The sequence below is a fragment of the Ursus maritimus genome, unplaced genomic scaffold, assembly GCF_017311325.1.
Source record: "Ursus maritimus isolate PB19 unplaced genomic scaffold, ASM1731132v1 scaffold_27, whole genome shotgun sequence".
In the NCBI taxonomy this organism is placed as follows: domain Eukaryota; kingdom Metazoa; phylum Chordata; class Mammalia; order Carnivora; family Ursidae; genus Ursus; species Ursus maritimus.
Window position 1 is genome coordinate 34292603 of NW_024425230.1, and position 13072 is coordinate 34305674.

The 13072-nt window shown below is 37.4% G+C and overlaps 1 protein-coding gene and 1 pseudogene across 1 annotated transcript in view; one reads left to right on the plus strand and one right to left on the minus strand.

Annotated features, from left to right (window-relative positions):
• GLCE (glucuronic acid epimerase) overlaps window positions 1-13072 on the minus strand; it is a 109526-nt gene that overhangs the window by 62483 nt on the left and 33971 nt on the right. The gene's annotated exons all lie outside the window — the stretch shown is intronic.
• On the plus strand, window positions 3826-4369 carry LOC121105507 (annotated as a pseudogene).

Sequence of the window (13072 nt, forward strand, 5' to 3'; positions counted from 1 at the left end):
AAAACAATCCAATTGAAATATGAACAAAAAGCACACTGATTAGAATGGCTAAAATTTAAAAAACAAACAAAAAACGTAGCAATAGAAAATGCTGCCAAAGATGCAGAGCAATAGAAACTCTCATTCACTGCTGGTGGGAATGAAAAATGGCACAACCACTTTGAAAAACAGTTTGGCAGTTTCTTACAAAGTTAAATTTACACTTATACAACCCAGCAATCAAACTCCTACATTACTTACTCAAATGAACTGAAAGCATATTCACACAAAAATCTGTACATGAATGTTTAATAGAAGCTTTACTAATAATCACCAAAAACTGAAGGAACAGGTTGCTAAACACAAACAAAAAATGATTAAAGGAAATAATTTAGGTGATACAAACAAATTTTATTTAACACTTTATGAGGTGAACAGTCTCCATTCCAAGAACTGAAAATGGGGCAGAAGACAGGAAGCTTTTATAGGATAAAGAATAAAGAACAAGGAAGAGAAAAATGGAAAATATCTGATTGGCTAGAACCACACAGTCAACCTCATTTGGGGTGAGAAGGCCCAGAGTTGGCTTGGTGTTTGGGGATTGTTTGACTAGAGATCCTGCGTTTTTCGTGAAGTGGAGCTTTTATAGAGACACAGTGTCGGTTTCCTGATGTGCCACCTGGAGCAGGAGCAGCTCTATCTTGGGCCTAGAAAGTTATTTCAACAAGATGAATGGATAAAACAACTGTGGTAAATCCATACAATAGAATACTCTGCAGGAATAAAAAGGAGTGAACTACTTGATTCATAAGACAACATGGAGAAATCTTAAATGCACTTGGCTAAGTGAGAAGTCAGATCCAAAACATTACATATTATATGACTGCATGCATATGACACATTGGAAAAGGCAAAACAACATGAAAAGAAAAGAGATTAGTGGTTGTTGGGGATTGGGGATGTGGGAATGGCTAACTACAAAGCAGGTGTGTGAACTGAGGTGTGGGATGGGCAGTCCTATGAGACTGAGCCCTTAACCTATGGAATCTGATACTATCTCCAGGTAGATGGTGTCAGAACTTAGTGCAATTTTGTGATTTATAACAAATACATAATTTGGTCATTCAGATGACCAAAACACATTTTTCATATATATTTGGACTTCATCCATGGTTCCTGGCTCACTGTTCACAAAACCCTTGGAACTTCCTGAGCAATAAGAGAAAAGGGGAACATCCTTTGTTATATTTGGTCTCTTGGCCTCAGTTCCTATAATCACTTCAGAGACCTAAAGGTGAAATGGGTATCTTGTTAACTTGTAACAAGCCCCTTTCCACCACAACTGGGTTTTCGTTAATGAGGTAACTTACAGAAAGTAACTAAGTAAGGACAGAGGCTGGTTTCTGGAAGAACCAAACATGTGATTAGGAGGTTGGAAATTTAGTTCCACCTCCTGAACCTCCAGATACCAATGGCCAATGATTTAATCAGTCATGTTTATGTAATGAAGCCTCCGTAAAAATACAACAGGAAGGGTTTCAGAGCACTTCTAGGTGGTGAATACATGGGCATTTGGAGAGAAGTATGCTCGTAGAGGGCATGGAAGTTCTGCACCCTTTTCTCACACCTTGCCCTAGGCATTTCTTCCATCTGGCTGTTTCTAAGTTATCTACTTTTTAAATAAGCCAATAATCTAGTAAGTTAAATGTATGAGTTCTATAAGCCACTCTAGCAAATTAATCAAACCCAAAGAGGGGGTCACTGGAACTTCTGATAAACAGCTGGTAGGTCAGAATCACTGATGACGATCTGGGCTTACAACTGGTATATGAACTGAGGTATGGAGGGTGTAGTCATATGGGACTGAGCCCTTAATCGATACTACCTCTGGGTAGATGGTGTCAGAATTTAGTTGAATTGTAGGACACCCAGCTGGTGTCCGAGAATTGCTTGTTGCTGTGGGGAACTCTTCTGCCCTCTCCACATGCACACATACACAGGTTATAACTCGGTCCAGAACCTTTTAACAGGAGAATATTCAGAGTGATGAAACTGTCTGTATGGTACTGGGATAGTGGATAATGACCCTATCTGTGCATTTGTCAAAACCCACAGAACTGTACATTGCAAAAAGTGAACGTTGATGTATGCAAATTTTTAAAAATCAACTAAGATGCTAGGGAAGCTTTAAGATAGGATGCAGTGTGTGACAAATGAATCTGACTGCATTGCAAATGAATGGCAAAACCCCACTGAAGAGGTTAGAAGGAAAACGAGCTGACCTAAGAAACTCTGGAAAACAATGTTTTAAATGAAAACTTTAAGGCTAAATACAAAAGGACCCATACATAAACACTGGACTCTAGTTGATAAATTTATTTCTCATGGGAGTAATGATTAATTCTAAATTTACTTTTTACATGTATACTGGGGTGGAACAAATAAGTTAATAAGCCAGGTTTCTCATTCTCAGAGAAGTTAGAAGTTAAGCAAAAAGGAGAAGACTAGAATGAACCTTATGGTACTGGAGCAGAGTCACAGACGTTGGTATGAATTTAACATATATACTGTTTAAAATATAATACAGATGGATAAATACAGAAACAATTATAATGTGTACAGACACACAGATTAGCATACAGTATATAATTTCCACCTTCATCCTCTGAAAAGGCCTATAAATAGTGACATCCCAATAGTAAGGAGTACACCTACCACCCAGGCACTGGTCTCTGAACACAATTCTCCAATACAAGAAACGAGAGCTCAGAGAAATGACTGATTCTAGGAATAGAGTGGAGAAAATACAAGATGAGTCTGGAGCATCTTGTAGTGCCAGAAATCAAGGCAGTACCCAAAAAAATGTCAAAGGGATAAAGGACTCAACAATCAAATAATTTTAGCAACAAAACAAGTAACATAGCATTCATTGGATTACAAGCCAATGTATAAAAGTATACATAATGATCTAAATGAACAAATTAACTAATGAATGAAAGGTAAGGGACAAACTTCCTTATGGAAGAATTCCTAATAATATATGTAGACAGACCCTTATTCATAAAATGAAACCGTCACCCCACCTCCTTGAGTGCAGGCTAGAATTAGTGATTCACTTCCAAAGAACAGACAACGGAAAGACAAAAATAATAACTTTACAGTGTAGAAACCTAGCAAACACTGCCTTAACCAAGTGATATTATCATATACTCCCTGATAAAATGTGACGAGAAGGGTACTTCACTATCATACCTTTGATATTCTTCCCTAAAACCCTTAACCTCAGTCTAATCAGGAGAAAACATCAGATAAACACAAATTGAGGGACATCCTCCAAAATACCTACTAGTATTAATACTCAAAATGATCAAAGGCATGAAAAACAAGGAAACACTAACAAACTGCCACAAACCATAGGATACTAAGGAGACTTAATAAATGCAATGTGGAATCCTTGGAACAGAAAAAGGAGACAAGTGGAAAATCTGAGTTTAGAATTTGGAATTTGGTTAACACTAAGGTACCAATGTTGGTTTCTTCACTTTGATAAATGTATTTGGTTTTGGGTTTATAAGATGTTATCACTATGGGAAGCTGGGCGAGGGACATACAGGGATTCTCTGTATTATCTTTGCAACTTTCCTACAAATCTAAAATTATTCCAAAATAAAGTTTCTATTATTTTAAAAAATGGACCAAAGACTTGGACAGACCCAAAAAGAATACATGTATTAACAAAAAGGCACGTGACAAAGTGTTTGATATCGTTAATTATTAGGAAAATGCAATTTAAAATCATTATCAGATATCATTCCAAATCTATTAGAATGGCTGTAATTAAAAAGAATGACCACTTGCAGATGCCTCTGCCCCAGAGCTGCCTTGTGCCCACCCAGCTGTGGTCATCCCATTGTGTTCTTAGATATCACTATGGACAGCGAGAGCTCTGGCCATGTCTCCTTCAAGCTGTTTGCAGACAGAGCTTCAAACACAGCAGAACTTTTGTGTTCTGAGCAGTGGGGAGAAAGGATTTGGTTATAAAGGTGCCTGCTTTCATGGGATTATTCCAGGATTTACATGGCAGAATGGTGACTTCATATGCCATAATGGCACTGGCAGCAAGTCCAACTATGGGGAGAAATTTGATGATGAGAATTTCATCCTGAAGCACACAGGTCCTAGCCTCTTATCCATGACAAATGCTAGACCCCACACAAATGGTTCCCTGTTTTTCATGTGCACTGCCAAGACTGAGTGGTTGGACAGCAAGTATGTGTTCTTTGGCAAGGTGAAAGAGGGCATGAATATTGTAAAAGCCACAGAGCACTTTGGGGCCAGGAATGGCAAGACCAGCAAGATGATCACCATTACTGACTTTGGACAAATCTAATAAATTTCACTTGTGTTTTATCGTTAACTACCAGACCATTCCTTCTGTAGCTCAAAAGAGCACCCTTTCACCTCCACCTGTTTGAAACATCCTATAACTTTGTGCTCTTGCTGCAATTCTATAGGTTTCATGTTTTCCTTACTCCCCTCCAAGTCTAGACGGATTACAGTTAACTTTATGATTATGAAATAAAAACTAAACAAACAGAAGAATGACCATGCCAAATACTGGCAAATAGGCAGAACAAGTATAACTATTACACATTGCTGATGGGAATACAAAGTGGTACAACCAATTTAGAAAACAGTTTGGCAATTTCTTATTAAGTAAAATTATACAATTACCAATAATCTCACTACTATGTATTTACCCAAGAGTAATGAAAACTCGCATTCACAAAATCCAACAAACGTTTATAACATCTCTATTCAAAATAGCTACAAACTTGAAACAACTCAAAGTCTTTCAATGAATTAAGGGATAAACTGCGGTACATCCATACAATCAAATACTACTCTGCAATAAAAAGGAATGAAATAATGATATACAAAACAACTTAGGTGATATCTTAAGGCACTATGCTGAGCAAATGCATGTGTATCTAACTCAAATAGCTAAATACTCTATGATCCCATTTAGTGGCCATTTTTGAAAAGACAATACTAAATGACAAAGTGTTTGCCAGGAGTCATGGGTGAGGTAGAGAGAGTACAACTACAAAGGGAGAGCATAAAGGAGTTTTATGAACTGATGGAACTATTTGGATATCTGGATACTGACTGTGATGACAGTTATGAGAAAATCTACACATGTTAAAGTTCATCAACTGTACACACACAAAGTCAATTTTACTGCATGTTCATTAAAAAAATTAATTTCTGATACTTAAACAAATAACCTTTAAGTCATCAAGATTTTTCCAGGATATTTAGTTTGGATTTTACAGTCTATAAAAATCCTCTTGTTTATTCTGGCTACTTTTAAGATAGAACGAATGACAAATTTCTCAGCTCAATCCTAACATACAGAATCACTGGGGTATCAATAGCCTAACAGTCAGTTATTTAGTCAGTGTGTCACCTGCAAAGGAGTCTAATCTAACAATCACAGTCCCACCTAATTGAAGAGTAAATCCTGACATGTGCTTTAATAGCATCATAAAAGAACTTTCATTGATTTAAAAAAAAAAAAGAATACTGATTTATAGCCAGAGAATTCCAGGGAGGGAAAAAAATGTGATTAACTCTACTTCAAATGCATTGAGAACATTCTAAAAATTGGAGAGTAAAACATAATCATCCGTTTCCACCTTTATTATCAGGGGAAAATTAATTGCTTTACTTGAATAAGAAGGTGCAGCACAGATGTAAATCAGGTAACACAATATTTCAGAATTCTACTCTTCTGCAAGAGTTTTACCTCAACTAATAAAGTACTACTATAAGCTTCTGTTACACTATACATACACATAGCACAAAACATTCAAATCATATACTACAACAATTGGTTTAAATTTAAAAATCTAAGTAGAAAGTCACTACCTTTCCTGAAAACACCTTTATTATTATTATTTAATCCACCTGATTCCTAGGTTTATCTTAGGTGTTGTTTTTTAAAATCATATTCAGGCAACTATTTTATTTAAATAAAACTCACTGGTTACTTGTTTTTAAAGCATACAATTGTTCTCAGTTGTGCTAGGAAATTTAGCAACAATTTTACATTGCTATACTTTATTTAAAAGAATCGAAGATTTTTTTATAAAGCCAATCTCCAACTGCACTAATTTCAAATGAAAACAAAAACCTCTGTAAGGAACAGTTTTTGCCTTAAGGCTTTTTGTTTTCCTAATATTACATTCAATTAGAAGTGAAATGGCCTGCTTCAAGAATTTAGGTTTATTTTCCCCAGAAACAACATATTTGGAAAAATATATGGCTTACATCTGAAACCGTATCCTCTCAAACTGAAGCCATTTGTATGTCACGGTAATAGTTCACTAAGGCCAGTTTCGTTTTAACACCCAGTAAAACAAGCGCCTACTGCAAATCAGTATGCTTATTCCTTCGTGTAATCTTCTCAGCAAATGTTCAATTTACTAAACAAAGGCTGCTTTAGTAATTCAAATCTGACGTCTAAAGATGCAAATGTTACCTGTCAAAAGCTTTCCATAAGTCAGTAAATTCCATCTCTCTGTGGCACTGCATGTATTTAAGTCACTGGCACATTTTAATGTCCAAAACCACAGAGGGGTTTTTTTCCCTTCTCTTTTTACAAAAATAAAAAAAACCTCAGTTATTTTCATTATTGTATTGTTATATTTCCAGCCTCCTTCAAAAGTTTCCATTTAATAAAAATTCTTGCATATGAACAAAATCCAACAGGATGCTACACTTTCCTAGACACTGAAGCTTTGAAAAAAAAAAAAAAAGCCCACAGAAATCAACATTATCTGTTAACACTTTCATGATTACAGTGCATTAAACCACCTCTATAAAATAAAAGTAGCTATCACCTTCCTTGACCCACATTAATATCACCGAAACTTAATTTAAGGACAATACCCATCTTAACATAAGCAAATGAAATGAATTTTTCATCCACTGTTCTAAAATTTCTTTTATCAGAAATGAAATTTCATATAAATATCCTTAGGCTACTTGTTTGGAGACATGAAGGGTCATATGGATAAGATATCATCCATAAATAATGTTAAACTTCCAAAGAATCATGAAGGAATTTTGGTTGGAGCTCTGTATGTACCGAAATTAAGAAGGTGCCCTAAGACCCCATTTGACATTTACGCTTTGGAGCTCAAACATGTGTAACAAATATATTTAACCACTTGCCAACTGTTCTGATAAAAAGTTCTGTGATGATCAAGTTTGATATTAATGCTGGTATATTATCTCTATGTCTCACATACTCATGCTTATTCCAACCCATAATTACTAAAGTTCCTCATTGCTGCTCTGGGATATTACATAGCCATCACTAAAAAAAATTAAGAACTGTCTTTAAAAGTCTTTGAACAATTGGTAAGAATCCTGTGGTTTTTCAGAAAAAACAGACTGACACTCAGCACACAGTGGGAACACAACAGGGAGCTGTATATGAAGAAGACAGCTCCAGGCATAGTTTATTTTATTTTAATTCATTCATTTATTTTTTCCCCATTATTTTAAAAGGCTATCCATCCACGGAAAAGCCACATTGAGAAGTTTATTTTAATGTGCTTCAGGGTTGGCAATTCTTCACTATCTATTGATGAATACAGGGCTTAAAGCAACTGCTGATTTTTTTTTTAATTGGGTAGGTACTTTCTGGCTTTCGAACTCAGGGGGAAAAAAGCAAAAGTGACAATTTATATGATGACAGCATTTGTAAAGCTGCCTCTGCACTTTAGAGTTTTAACTCAGAAAAGGAAGACGGAGTACATGATAATTCTTAAGGCCTTTTACAAAATTCTGCAACAGGTATCTGATTAAATCTTAACTTGTCATCTGAGTCTGGATTGAACTCAAAATTCCTCACTGCTTTTCGAGTAGAAAATATCAGAAAAGAGAGATAAGTCAAGTTCCTAACAATGCAAAGGAAAACCAAAGTAAGCCTTTTGAACAGTATCTGTTAAGCATCTAAGATGTAAAACACTGGTCTAGTGGTGGGATGCGGAAAGGGCCACAACAAAGAACACTAGTACCTGCTTTCAAAGAACTTAATGTAAATACAAAGTACATGAAGAATCCTTTATAATGCACTGCTCTGTTTTGTTTGCTCTTGTAAGAATGCTGCTATATACATTCAGGCAGGGCAGGGAATGTGTCTTGTCTTTTTTATTCCAATAGCCCCAGTGCCTATTGCAATGCCTGGCACAGTGTAAGTAATCAAAATTTATTTGTTGGACAAATGAAGACTTTCAACAGCTATGTCAATACTGACATTTGCTTTCCTTAACTCCAGGGACCTAGCCCCTTTGACAGACAGAACGGCCCTCCAAAGATGTCCTTGCTCCTTTCCCTCCTACGCCCAGCCTAGCTTTCCTTACATGGCAAAAAAGACTTTCAGTTATAATTAAGATTAAGGATGCTAAGATGGGGAAATTGGCCTAAATTATCCAAGTAGGTCCAATCTAGTCAACCACAAGAGTCCTTTAAAATGGAAGAGGAAGACAAAAGGTGGATCAGAGAGATGAGACAGAAGGAGGAGGAAATACCTTACGTGTAAAAGGGCCTTGACCTGTTGTTGCTGGCTTTTAAAATAGAGGAAAAAATGCCACGAGCCAAGGGATGAGGGTGGTCTTTAGGGTCTGAGAAGGGTCCTGATCTGACAACCAGCAAGGCAACTGGGATGTCAGCCCTACAACTGCAAGGAAAAGAACCCTACCCGCCGAAATCTTAATTTTAGCCCAGCTGGACCCTCGTGTTGTCCTACTGACCTAGAGAATGTAAGATAATAGATTACTGTTGTTTAAGCCACAAAGTCTGTAGTGATTTGCCACTGCAGCAATAAAAAACAAATGCACCCCCTATAACCTCTACCTGAAGGTATAGCCTCTCGCCATCACCCTGACACTACTTCAGTCAAATATCTCAAATCCTTAAATGCTTTAATCTTATCACAATCTCCTATTAACTCTTCTACTTCATGCTGCTGGTACCTGTCATTATGACGGAAATATCTTGTTTAAAGGAAGGGATGTTTTGAAACAAAATGTGTGGTTTACCAACCCCAAATTCCATTTTCTAGTTACAGTGTTCAGTCAGCATCCTACCAAAGAGTGCATGACTGCCCTCACAGAATGGTTATAATAAAAGTGCAAATTTCACATTCTCTGCAACATGCAGTACCAAGGACATACACAGAAATGTGTTATTAAACAACCCAGTGTGTCAAATCCGGATTAACTTACTTTCAAAGGAAAAGCCTTTTGTTTTTAAATCTGGAACCATTTCTTTGCCTCTTTATATTTATACACTTGCTCTAAAATATTTTTAAAAACCTCATAAATAATCTGTTTAACAGTAATTAGAATTTTATCTAGTTAAAACAACAGCAGAGCATGCCACAACACAGATGGCAGAAGACTTTCTCCTTGCCTGATCAGTGTCAAAGAACTGTTCTCCTATTTCACGATTAAGAAGAATTCTGTTGCAGGCTATCTCATTTACAAAACACATGCTAGTGAGTGAAAGGACAGCTTTATTAAGAAAGTCTTTGTTCAGCAGAACTCTTGGCTATTTCTCAATGTAAAGATTTTTCTTACTGCTCAGATAAAACCTAGCCAAATATATGATTAAGGAATCAGAATGGACGGAAGTCTATACTATTGATCTCATTCTGGTTCCAAGTCCTTAAGCACACTCATTCCTTGTGGAGCAGGTTTCCAAACTTGGAGCTTTTAAAAATCTCAATGTTCAACTTACACCCCATACCAATGAACTCAGAATATCTGGGGATGGGACAGGCATAAGTATTTTTGAAGATCCCAAAGTGGTTCCAGTATGATTTATTATTAGCAGTGTGGCATGGTACAGTGCACTTTATGGAACTGGCAGCCTGGGATCTGGCACTGGCCCTGCCACCAGCAAGCCTGGGTACATCACTGACTGGGTGGCCATTTCCTCATCTATAAAAAGATAAGGCTGGGTAAGTTATTGCTAATATTGAAAATATTATGAGTCTAGGATGAGATTCCTTAGTTCCAAAGATTAAACTGCCTCAATTTTAAATGTCCCCCACCAAAATCCAAATCCATGACCTGATACTTTTTCCAGCCTATTAAGAGCTTATTTTTGTAAAAAAGGTTACTTCATAGTAGGGATCAAATTTAGCTATACTTCAACTGATACATCATTATGTCTATCCAGGTCATAAAGTAGTATATGGACTGGGAATGATGGGAAACTTGAATGATCTCAAAATACAGCTTGCTATTAGACTATTTCTTGAATTCCCATTAAATTATATATTACATGTATTCTGATTTTCCTAAGTAGCATTCCTGGTTTTATTTAGGTCACAGAAGCATAACATGATTTTAACTTTTCAGTACTGTTAACTTATTTCATAAAAGCAATGCATTAAGGACATGGGAAAATAGGGGTTGGGAGAACCCCTGAGTAGCAGTTGTGTTTGACAGTGCCAAGCTGAGTCCTCACCCTCACCAGTCCTCTCAGGAATGTATGCTACCAGAGATGAGGATGCTTGGGAAAAAAAAAAAAAAAAAAAGCTAATCCATTCAACACATTAAGCACTTCATAGTACCAGGGTTTGGGGACTGGGGGGCACACTTCTAAAATGGACCTCCAATGATCCCTGCATTCATGGTACTCACATGCTTGTGTAATTCCTTATTCCCCTGAGTGTGGGCTGGGCCTAGTGACTTCCTTCTAAAGAAGAGAATAGGGAAAAAGTGAAGGAATGTCACTTCTGTGATTAGGTTAAAAAGATTATGATGTCATACTTGCTAGCACTCTCTTCTGCTGGTACTCTTTCTTGCCCTCTTGCTTACTTGCTCTGAGGGAGATACTCTGGAAAAGTCCACATGGCAAGAGATGGAGGGAGGCCTCTGACCAACAACCCAATGAGGAAATGAATCCTGCCAACAACCATGTGAGTGAGCTAGGAGGTGGATCCTTCCACAGTAAACTTTCAGATGAGACTGCAGGCCTGGTCAACCCACTGACTGTAGCCTTGTAAAAGACCCACCCAAGCCATTCCTATATTCCTGACCTACAGTGAGATAATGTGGTTTTGAGCTGCTAAGTTTTGAAGGCAATTTATTAGGCAGCAATAGATAATATAGGCATATAACAAGAAACAAAAACACTGCACTGAAGGAACCAAAAGTTGAGTAATGAGTAGGATCAAGGTATGAACAATCTAGTAATGGGTGAGAGACATATACATAAATGTAATAAAGTGTCTTAAGCACTCTGACAGAAGTACATATATGCAGGGTATAGTGGGGACATAAGAAAGGGTTTGTTTTTGGAAGGGCACAGGCAATGAAGTTCTTTAAAAGGGAGGATGTGAGTTATAAGCATGAAATACAACAGTCAGTTTGGAAAACTATACGTAATCTGAGGGCAGAGAGGATTATTAATCCTCCAACTTCAAAAATGTGCAAGCATTTATAGGTGGCATAAGAATCGAAGAGCTCTCTAGTATCGTATATAGTATAACTTTACTTATATTAGCAAACTCTCAACCTCCACTAGATTACAGAACATCATTTTATTAGGGAATAGTATCACTAATTATGAATAAATGGTCCATGCTCCAAGACAGGACTTAGCCAGGGCCAATCTTTCCACATGTATACGAGATCCCAATTTCCCTCCACCTATGCAAGAAAAATGCTCCAGCAATGACCTCTTCTCTCTACTGCGTTGTCAAATATTCCCTCTCTACTGGGTCATTCCCACCCCGTATTTAAAAGCAAAAATAAAACCCCCTCCCTTAATTCTATATGCCATATGTGTATAGCTCCCCCTTTATAATAAAATTTAAAAGTGTTGTCAATACTCACCATCTCATCTCCTCTTGAATCCCTGTCAACCAGGTTTTATTCTTCACCCTATTTGTCAAACTTCCCCTTAATAAAGCCAATAATGACTTCCACATTGCTAAATACAATCATCAATTCTCAGTTTTCCTCTTACTTTACCTATGAAAAGCAGCTAATACAAACAGTAACTCCTCCTGTAAAATATATGGCTCCCAGGACACCCAATTCTCCTGGTTTTCATCTTTCTTATTCTCTTGCTGGTTCACTTCTCTTCCCCCTAATTATAGAATGTTCGACTTCAGTCCTTGGACCTCTTCTCTCCTGTGTGATACTGTAATTTATAAAAAGAAATATATATTCAGTCTTCTCCGTTTCTGGCACAAAGCTCCTAAAACTCTCGGAATTTGGAATTTCCTAAGAGATGAGAACAATAAAGGTATCTTTTGTTATGTTAATGAGGTGACTTTTAGAAAGCACCAAAGAAGGGAGCTGGTTACCAGGAGGACCAACCCTGGATTCAGAGGGTTGAAACTTTCAATCCCACCCACTTGACCTCTGGAAAAGAAGAGGGCTGGGTCAGAAGCACAGGTTAACAACCTGGACTTGAGTCTGGCACCTGAGAGGGGGGTTAGTCTTGTGGGACCGAGCCCTTATCCTGTGGAATCTGATGCTATCTCTAGACAGATAGTTAGAATTGAGTTGAACTGTAGGACATCCAGGTGGTATCTCAAGAACTGCTTGGTGTAGGGGGAAAAAATGCACAGTCTGGAACTGGGTACAGAACAGTACTTCCCATCTACATTCAACTCTCTAGGTGGTCTCCTCCAACATGAGGGCTTTAAATACAATCTATAAACTGACAACTCCCCAAATTATTTACTGGTAGATAAACAGCCTTGTCTTCACCCCATAATTGTCTTCTAATACATCTGAACCGCCTACTCAACATTTTTTACTTGGAATTTAATAAGCATTTCTTAGCAGGTTCAAAACCAAACTCCTGGGGCACCTGGGTGGCTCAGTCGGTTAAGTGTCTGACTTCAGCTCAGGTCATATTCTCAGGGTCGTGGAATGAAGCCTGCATCAGGCTCCCCACTCCCTCTCCCTCTCTTTCTGCCCCTCTCCCCACTCATGCTTGCACTCTCTTTCTCTCTCACTCAAATAAATAAAATCTTTAAAAAAACAAAAACAAA